The sequence below is a fragment of the Carex rostrata genome, chromosome 13 (genome assembly GCF_964058835.1).
Source record: "Carex rostrata chromosome 13, lpCarRost1.2, whole genome shotgun sequence".
In the NCBI taxonomy this organism is placed as follows: Eukaryota; Viridiplantae; Streptophyta; class Magnoliopsida; order Poales; family Cyperaceae; genus Carex; species Carex rostrata.
The window spans coordinates 7,970,558-7,980,466 of NC_135930.1; the positions used below are offsets into that span (position 1 = coordinate 7,970,558).

Consider the following 9,909-nt stretch of genomic DNA (forward strand, 5'->3'; position numbering starts at 1 on the left):
TATTAATATGGAGAACAAGATGAACGGTTCGGATCGACCGTTAGGATTTTGAAAACTCATATATTGAGCCATAGCACCATAGCCCTCTATGCTATCCATAGCACCCAAGCCTTACTCTATATATATATATATATATAAGATGAGCTACGCTGCTCCATGGAGTAAAACACGTTTGTACTCCACGCTATATTTTCATTTTGAAAGTCCAAACGACCGATCCAAACCGTTAGATGTAATCTCCATATTGAAATGTGCTTAGAGACCAAATTTTATATTTTTTTTGGAATTTTTTTACTATTTATTAAGCAATTTTGAAAATTGTTGTTTCGCTATGAACAGTAAAAATTTCTGGACCATCAGATCAGTGATTTTCAAAATTGCTTAATAAATAGTAAAAATATTACAAAAAATATAAAATTTGGTCTCCAAGCACATTTCAATATGGAGATTATGTTGAGCGGTTCAGATCGCTTGTTTGGATTTTTAAAATAAAAATATAGTGTCATGGAGCACTAACGCATTTTACTCCATGGAGTAGCGTAGCTCATCTCATATATATATATATTACTCTCTTGGTTAATTACAAACTTTTATGTTAAAAAAATATAACACAAAAATTTCAATTGATATAGTTAAAGGAAAATTGTGAGAATGCCACTCCAAAACCCTGGAATTGAGAGATTGCCACTCCGAACTTGAAAATTGTGAGAATGTCATTGTAAACTCTGTTAATTGGTGAAAATGCCATTCATACGGTATTAATCTATTTAATTCCTGAAATACCCTTAATCCAAACTCAGAAAATATGTCAGGCGAAGACATGAACCCTAAAATGCTCTCCCCATCTCCTTTTCTCCCCCGCACAGGTGAACACGCTCTCCCCTTCTCCTTCGTGAGTTCGTGTCCCTGTCACTCTCTCTTTTCCTGGCATCAGTGACCCCGTGGTCCCCTTCACCTCCGTTCGCTACCCCTGTCGCTCTCTCTTTTCCTGGCGTCAGTGACCCCGTGGTCCGTTCGTAAGGAGGTCTCTCTCTCTCGACCTGAAGTGTTTCATCTGACGTGGCCTCCAGGGAGAAGGAGAAGGCGGCAATGTGAACCGAGTTTGGCAACGCTGAAAATTGGTAATACTTATATCTTTTAGGAAGATTCAATTATGTTTTGAAAAGCTTGTCTTGCAACTTTAGATTGAATTTCCATCAGATTTATGTTAAAATCCTGAAAATTTACAATCTGTTCCATCTATTCAATCAGTGTCAGTAGAAATCTGTTCAATCTGTTCAATTAGTGCCAGTAGCAATCTGTTCAATCAGTAGTGCCAGTAGCAATCTATTCCAGTACCATAAGGTTTAAATCTTGTGCGTCTAGACCAAAACAATAATTGCACAAATAATGACAACAAATGATCTTAGATCATATATATTAAATCTTGTAACTTTCCCTTCCTGATTACAGTAATTTGACTTCTAAGATAAACAATGATAGTAACAAAATATGTCCATGTGTTTAGGCTCATTCTAAACTGTTGGTACAAATTATTACAAAATTCACAAAATTAAATATTTTTATGGGTACTATCATAACAATTATTATTCTTTAAACTAGTTAAATCATCTATTCATTTTTGTAGTACAATCAATTACATAATTTCATAATTGTCTATGGTTTTGTATATACCAGTACCATATTTCTTTGATTTAGTAGTGCCAGTAGCATATTTCTTTGATTTAGTCAAATTATTACAATGTGTTACATTTTAATTTGTGATCTGGGTAGCACATTGGAACCGAAAATTTGATAAAACTACGATTGATATATTATGACTGAATTATCACCTTCAGATTACTTGACCATAATCTGTTATTTAAGTTTAATATTCATGAAAGCACTCATTTTGAAATAAAATAAAGAACAGGGACTGATCTGAATTTTTACCATTTCTTGCAGGAACAAGTATACTACAGGCTGTTTTGTAAGTTTCTAAGAAGGTTGTTTTGTAATATTTTACATTTCTTGCAAGATTGTAACATTTGGCTTGTACCTGTTGTGATTGATTTTGTAATATTTTCCATTTCTTGCAAGATTGTAACATTTGACTTGTACCTGTTGTGATTGATTTTGTAATATTTTCCATTTCTTGCAAGATTGTAACATTTGGCTTGTACCTGTTGTCGTTGTTTTGTAATAGATAGATATTTTGCAAGTTGATTCTAGTACCTGCTATTTGGTACTGTCTTCTAATATTTTGCAAGTGTTGATTCTAATATTTCGATTTTTCCCTACACGTTAAAGAAGCTGATAAAGCGGAGATGTGTGACTGTGAATTGGGTTAGCTATATTATTGCGGTCATTATTTTAGGTACTTTGCAATTGAGTAATTAAAACTACAAAATGCATGCTTCACGTCAGAAATGGATTAAATGAAGGGTCTGATTGGAACCTCAACTGTTATAGAGTTCAATTGATTTCAATTTAATAGAATTCAATAGAGATGATTTTCAATTGAAATTTGTTGATCGAAAATAAAATGGAGAAGAATTGAATTCATCTTAAATTGTTGATCGGAAGGTATATATAGTCAAAATTGTATCAAATTAGATAATTTTAGCAGTGAACAATCGAGGCACTAGAATTGTACAAGCAGTGGAATCAAATTAGATAATTAAATAACAAAGGTAGCATCCACCAACATTTGATTGAAGAGAAGAATAAAAAAAGAACTAAAGGGAAACATACATACTGCACCATGGCTCGGCAAAGACCATAGTTAAATTCTTTTTTTTTTTTGTGAAAAACAAAGATCCTTTGTTTACTTTATTTCATTGAAGAAATGGTACAAGCAAAATTTTGAGATTTTGAAATAAAATATGATAAATAAAATTAAGTGCATATAGAAACACTAATAAAAAAGTGAAAATGTAGAAGCCTTCATAATTAGCTAAACTGGTAATTAGCTAATTAGTGTATAAGCCTTCATTGCACTAGATCATTGTTCTTCCACTAGATCATTGTTCTTCATCCTACAATAGCGGCCCTGCCATCCTTCTTTGCTTGAATTGCGGCAACTATCTTATCTGCATCATCAATCTCCCTTAAGTAGAGGATATCGTTTACATCAGCTCTTTGTACGCCAAAATCAGTCAATTTTATCCTCTGCCATAACATGCAGTAACATATTATTATGCAAGACTTTCTTAGTCTAAATAACAGAAAAAAGAATCTAAAATAAATCACTCGTGGAAATTTCAGGAATAATGTCATACCGATGAACCAGTGGCAATGATTAAGATGTCATAGTTGAAGGTTGTACTGGTAAGAGATTTTGAACCAACATCAGCCTTTACAATCTCAGTGCTCATTATCAGTTCAATTCCTATGAAAATACATAAATAGAGAATCAGCACCAGACATAATTTGTTCCAAGCATGTACCAGAATATATACTTTTATCAGAACAAGGTTTTACTGAAGCATGAATTTTGTGAAATAGGATAATACTTTTATGTGAAAAAAGCTCTGAATAAAATAAAATTTTGAACAATACACCATGAGTGCTTAATGGCTTGCCTAAAATTATAATAGACATATTAACGGACTTTCAAATGATGCCGAACATTTTTCTCATATTGCAACTGAGACTGGTTATTTTCCAGAAATTGCTGATGTAGCTGTAAATGAGACTGAGTGTGACCTAAAACTTACTCTTATTTATTAGTTTACAATTACTTTTCTTAAATCTTTCGATTATTTGTCAGATAATAGCTTCTGTTTGCAACCATGGGGTTTATTTTTCTCATATTGCAATTGAGGCTGGTTTATTGCATAGTGTTTGCAAATTGTACAAAACATTGGGTCCATTTTTCATAATCTCCTAGTTTTTTTTTTTTTTTTGGTTTCTTACAAGACCCGTAGGTCAGAATCTCCTAGTCCTAATTTATGAAGTCTAATTTCTCTGTTGGCATTTCTTTGGAATTTTCTATTAGGAGTCACTAGCACACTTTACAAACATGCTTATGCTTAATGTCACTGTTCCATTAAACTGTAACTAAAGCCAACAGTTCATTGTTCTTTTTCCTTCAAATATTTCATGATTTTGGGTGAATTCGCGAGTTCAAATATTTCAAACCCAAAATGCCACAGATATATTAGCTTCCTTCCAAAATCACCTATGATAACGAGGGAAAGAGAGACTTACATGGTGCTCGTTTGATTCCTTGCAAGGCGGAGGAGAGACGACCACTGGCCCGACCGTTGATCCAGGCGGAGATAGAGGAGTTTGGCGACTGGGATAGAGGGGTTTACCCTTTTCAGCGTTGATCCAGGCAGTTTGCACTTTTCAGCGTTGAAGAGGGGTTTGCCATTTTCAGCGTTGATCCAGGCGGTTCATGGCTCAGCATTGAAATCAATTGTAATCATCGTTGATACAGGTGGGGGAGGGGGGGTTCGCACAAAGAGAAAGAGGGCTTTGGCAATTAGAAGAAGAGGCGGAGAAGAGGGGTTTCGCACAAGGGATCCAGGGGGAGAGAGGGGTTCGCACAAGGAGATAGAGAGGAGGCGGAGAAGAGGGGTTTGGCAAAATAAATTAACAGAGTAAGGCAAAATTAATTGTATAAAGGGTAAAATGGGAAATACATAAATATGTATATCAAAATAGTATAAGAATACCGTATGAATGGCATTTTCACCAATTAATAGAGTTTACAATGGCATTCTCACAATTTTCAAGTTTGGAGTGGCAATCTCCCAATTTCAAGATTTTGAAGTGGCATTCTCACAATTTTCCCTATAGTTTATGATCCTTAATTAGATATTATTGATTTGGGATTATGTATGTTATTAAATAATTATTTTCTTATAATTATTAAATTGGATATAGATAGTCATTAAATTGATGTATGTTCGCACAAAAGCGTGCTATACACAAAGTTTCAGGTACAGCAAGCTGCACCCTTTTAAACCGTGATTTAGCTTTTGAATTATGTTGCAAGTGCACAACTTTCGTTCAAGAGTATAATCAGGTATCGATCCTCAGGGACGGTACAACTCTATTCTAGATCACTACTTATCCTGGTTAAGTACTAGAAGTGACAAGTTTGGTTTGAATTCGTTTCAAGTTTCTAAATTCAACAACAGAAGATAACAGAAAAATAAATGTTGGTTCAAATTGATTTAAAATGAAGTTTCTAGGGTTTCAGATTTCATCCTCAACCTTGCCTCTCTGGACCTTCATGCGACCCTTGTGACGCGACCCGCATGGTCTCCCATGCGACCCGCGTGGTCCTCGAGTGAATGCAGCATTGAACTCATTTCTGAATTATTTACTTGTGCAAGGTGTTGTTCGTACAATAATCATTTTCGTCTATTTGACTAATTTGTAAAAACATACAATTATTGAATTTTACGATTTCTTCTATTTTAAGATTATGTAGGTCCAAGAAGAGTTGGAATTACAGAATGATACGCTTGGACTGAAGAAATCATGAAGACTTTTATCAAGAAGACAAATTGTAAAATCAAAGGTGGTAAAATAAGTTTGAGGATGTTTTTGCAGAAGTAAAACGTTGGTAACGTTTATAAAACGTTGTAACGTTTTAATTCTGCCAAAAACACTTAAGTAAAAGATTGATTAAAAACACAGAAATAACTTAAAACGTTATAACGTTTTTACAAAACGTTGCAACGTTTTAGGATTACTAAAAATGGCAGAAGCACTGGTGTACAAAACAAATAAAACGTTATAACGTTTTGTAAAAACGTTATAACGTTTTAGGATTGTCAGTATTTCAAATATAAAACGTTGTAACGTTTTCATAAAACATTACAACGTTTTAATTAAATCTAAGCTTCAAACTGTTCCTGTTTTTGATCAAGATTTTACAGCACAAAACGTTATGTAACGTTTATAAAACGTTGTAACGTTTTTGAACCTTTTTGCTGAGCTGTCAGAAATCTAAACCCTAAATCGCAATTTGAACTAAAACGTTGTAACGTTTTATAAAAAGTTGTAACGTTTTGGTTCAAACAGCTCATTTTTGAGCTGACACTATAAATATATGAGTGAGGTTTTCTTCTCACTCATCTTAGCCGACCCTAATTAATTCAAAAGTGATTTTCTGAGAGCTTAGCATACTCCATTGTTGTGAGAGCCTAAAACTTCAAAATCCCTCAAGCAACCTCAAACCTACTTCACCAATCTTGATATAGATTAGGTTAGAGTGATCTATTGAGTGTTTCTCTTGTGTTCCTAGACAATCGAGACCTTGTTCTCATCTCTTTGAGTTGGCCGTTTGATTTCCCGCTTGGTGTGTAAGGGCTCAACGGTTCACAAGTTGTAATCCTTTCGTATTGGGTAATAGGAAGGCGCACCTCACAAGGTTGCGAAGCCCCGGAGACGTAGGCCTTTGTTTTGCCGAACTCCGTTATCACCCCGCGTGTCAAATTTCTCTAAACTCATCTCTTTACTTTCAATTGCAATTTAATTTCAGTTTTTGAGCAATTAAAGGTGCCCCTAAGTGCAACACAAGGATCTATTAACCGTACCTAAAGTTTCTGAACCTCAACTTTAGTTTATTGGCTTAATGAACCTAGTAAGGAATTGCAATTTCACCTTCTTAGATCTACAACCTCAAACTTTCGTTTACTAGTGTTCAATCTAAGTCATTTGTTCGGTTTGCTAAAGGTATCCACTATCTTTCAATAGATGGAAATCTCACCTCTCGGTTCAATTGATCTATCTTTTCAGATCTAAGATCTACCTCATGTACTTGATCAAATTGCAAGAAATATCAAGATCACAATATTAAAAGAAATGTAAGAAACATTCAACAATAGACAACAAGATTCAATCAAACAACCTCAATCAAGCAATGAAAGAATAATACTCAATCAAATGAACACAAGAACAACTCAAATTCAAATTCAATGCATCACAAACAAGGTTTTAGATTACATCAACCCTAGAAACAAGATAGATCTACTCAAGCATCATAAAGAAAGAGAAAAGAGAAGAAATCATGATAAAACCGAAGGAGGAATTGGATCTAGGAAGAATCTTCACTCCTCAGCTTCTTCTCTTTCTTGAACGACACTTCAAAGGTCTTGAGACTTTCAAATCTTGAATTTCTGAACTCTCTCTCCAGTGGCAGTGGTGGTCTATTTATAGTTTTCCCCAAACAAATATTTCAAAATCTGGGCTTTACTGGGCTTCAATGGGCTTCCGCTGTCTGCTCTGGGAACTCTTGATGCGAGTCACATCACCAGCGTTGGAACTTGACTGATGCGACCTGGAGAGGTTGTCAGTGCGACTCGGGGGACTGGATGCGACTCGCGTAGATCATGATGCGGGTCGCATCAAAATCTCTGAACTTTAGAATTTTCCTTGATTTCACCAGTTTCCTGCAAAATAAGAATGAAAGCGCAGCAGTACCACATTCTATAGATATTCAATGTAATAGACGCTATTTGATGGTTTAAAATACTGATTTTGGTACGGAAATTGGTCAAAACAATAGATCAAATATGGTGATATCAATGTACCTGCATGACCAATATTCCAATTATTTAATTATCATAGGTGCCAATCAAAAATACAACATCGGTTCAGTAAGGATACCAGACAGTGTTGATCAACCCAAAAACCAACGGATCATGAAACAGCCAGATGGTAAAGTAATCCCCTCAGTGCCATCGTCTGTTTAGCCAAACCGATGTAGATGAGTCTCCCAGTACTAACGATTCGTGAAATTCAATCGATGGCAAAGGAGGGGGCAGGAGGGGGTCCATCAACGCCATCGATTTGTTATCTATAACAGACGGTAAAAAGTTCAACATAATTACAGCACTGCCACTCGTGACGAGCACTATCTGTACGGAAGCACATCCGATGATAAATGAGCGATGAAAAAAAAGTAGTTTAGGCCTAATGAAATTATTTTAATTACATGTTCTGTTGAACTATTATGGAGGTATACACAAACATTTTTTTCCTCACAATTTCTCATCGGATAAATATAAAGTTATCACATTGTCGTACCTGATATAATACATATATTTGTTTTAATTTGGACTATGAACATGCATGTATGGGACATAGGGGTGTAAACAGATACGGATAATCTGCTCTGTGTTCGCTCTGTATCTGAAGATTATCTGAATTCAGATTAAACAGATACGGATAATTATGGATACGGATATGGATATTTTTTTGCATATGGTGAAATAATGGCGAATACGGATACGGATAATTTTATGAAGGCGAATATCCGTATCTGTATCCGCAATTATCAGGATTAGAAATTGCTCTAAACCGGCTCTGACTTTACTGCTCTGGATATAAGTTGTTATATAATTATCCCATATTCATTTCAGTCTTAGTTGTGGGATAAATGATAATACAATTTGGTTTCAAATTTAATCTCTTTTTCGCTTATGATGCGACAATAGCAATATTTTCTTTCATTTTTACCTCCATTTCACTTTCCATTCTTTTTCATTCAAGACTTTAGCCCGTGAATGTAGTATGCTTTTAGTTTCTGTTAAATTGGTTTTAGTCATTGTTTCGAGTATCTTAAAGTGTATAACTCAATTATCCGATTATTATTCATTTCGTATCCGTATTTGAATTTGTATTCGTAGATTATCCGCTCTGTATCCGTATTCGTTTAAGATGAATTTGATTTTAAATTTTGATATTTGTTTACTATCTGTATCCACTCATTGAAAGACGGATATGAATATGGTATTAGCATTATCCGCTCTGAATCTGCTCTGTTTACACCCCTAATGGGACATCATCACCCAATTTACAATTATAGAATTGGAATTGGTTCTTGTTAATAATTCTATTTTTTTAAAAAGAAAATCAGGTTATTGTCCATTAGTTAAAGAGAACTAATACTCTCAAAAGATAGTAGATTTAAAACCCAATTGCAGAATCCCTTGTAGATAATAATGGTTTGAGTGACTTGACCCCTCTATCCTTACTAAAAATGTAAATAAGACCTTATATAAGGTGCGGGGGCGGACCTAGTTAGGGGGAGGGGGGCAAATGTCTCCGTGCTGGATTTTTAAAATTTGTGGAGATCTATGGGTTTGGACAAATTTTGACTCTTTTTGAAATTTTAATCTATAATTTAGGTTAAATTTAAGATTAAGATTAGAATAAATTCCTTCAATTTAAATAGGTAATTAGAATTAGAAGTTTGAACATTAAAAATTAAAAGTCAGGACATTAGAAATTATAAGTTGGTGCATTGCTTTTAATTATCTAGTACCCAATTAGCTGGATCCACACAAAACGGCTTGATGAAACCATTTTTATTAGATGATTCTGCTATTTTATTTTTTAGGAAAAAAAAACTTACCTGAGGCTAGTAGTAATTGTTGGGGTTGATATATACAGTAATTAATTACATCATGATATCACAATATAAAAAAGAAAAACCACAATTGTATTTTCTCATACATAGAATTAATAATACATTCGTAATAATATATATTTTTGTTGGAGTCTTTATTAAATAAAATCACCCAATTTAAACTATAGATACTGGAATTAATTAATAAAAAAGTAAATAAGTAAGATCATAAAATATGGCCACTCGATCAATCATTTCATATGTACTTAATTAATCAAATAACCTCCAGTGTCATTTCTTCAAATAAAGAAAATATACTTTATCATGATCAATTCCCATCAGAGAATGATGCATCTAATGCAATCCATGTGTGCGCATAGTATGTACGTGCTACAATTACCATATATATAAGACTATTATATATATTTGATAGGAGAGGTAGACATGATAGAAAGGGATCAAAATTCAAAACACGGTGCGCACAAATCTTAAAACTAATTAGACGGTAGATCTGACCATCGGAACCAAACTAGGTCCGATGGGCATCGGACCTACAC

General features: G+C 34.2%; 1 long non-coding RNA gene across 1 annotated transcript; it reads left to right on the forward strand.

Annotated features, from left to right (window-relative positions):
• Positions 1–806: 806 nt before the first annotated feature.
• LOC144563827 (uncharacterized) lies at positions 807–2,205 on the forward strand. Its single transcript, XR_013514487.1, has 2 exons — positions 807–1,121; positions 1,945–2,205. It is a non-coding gene; the product is annotated as an uncharacterized LOC144563827 (long non-coding RNA).
• Positions 2,206–9,909: the final 7,704 nt, after the last annotated feature.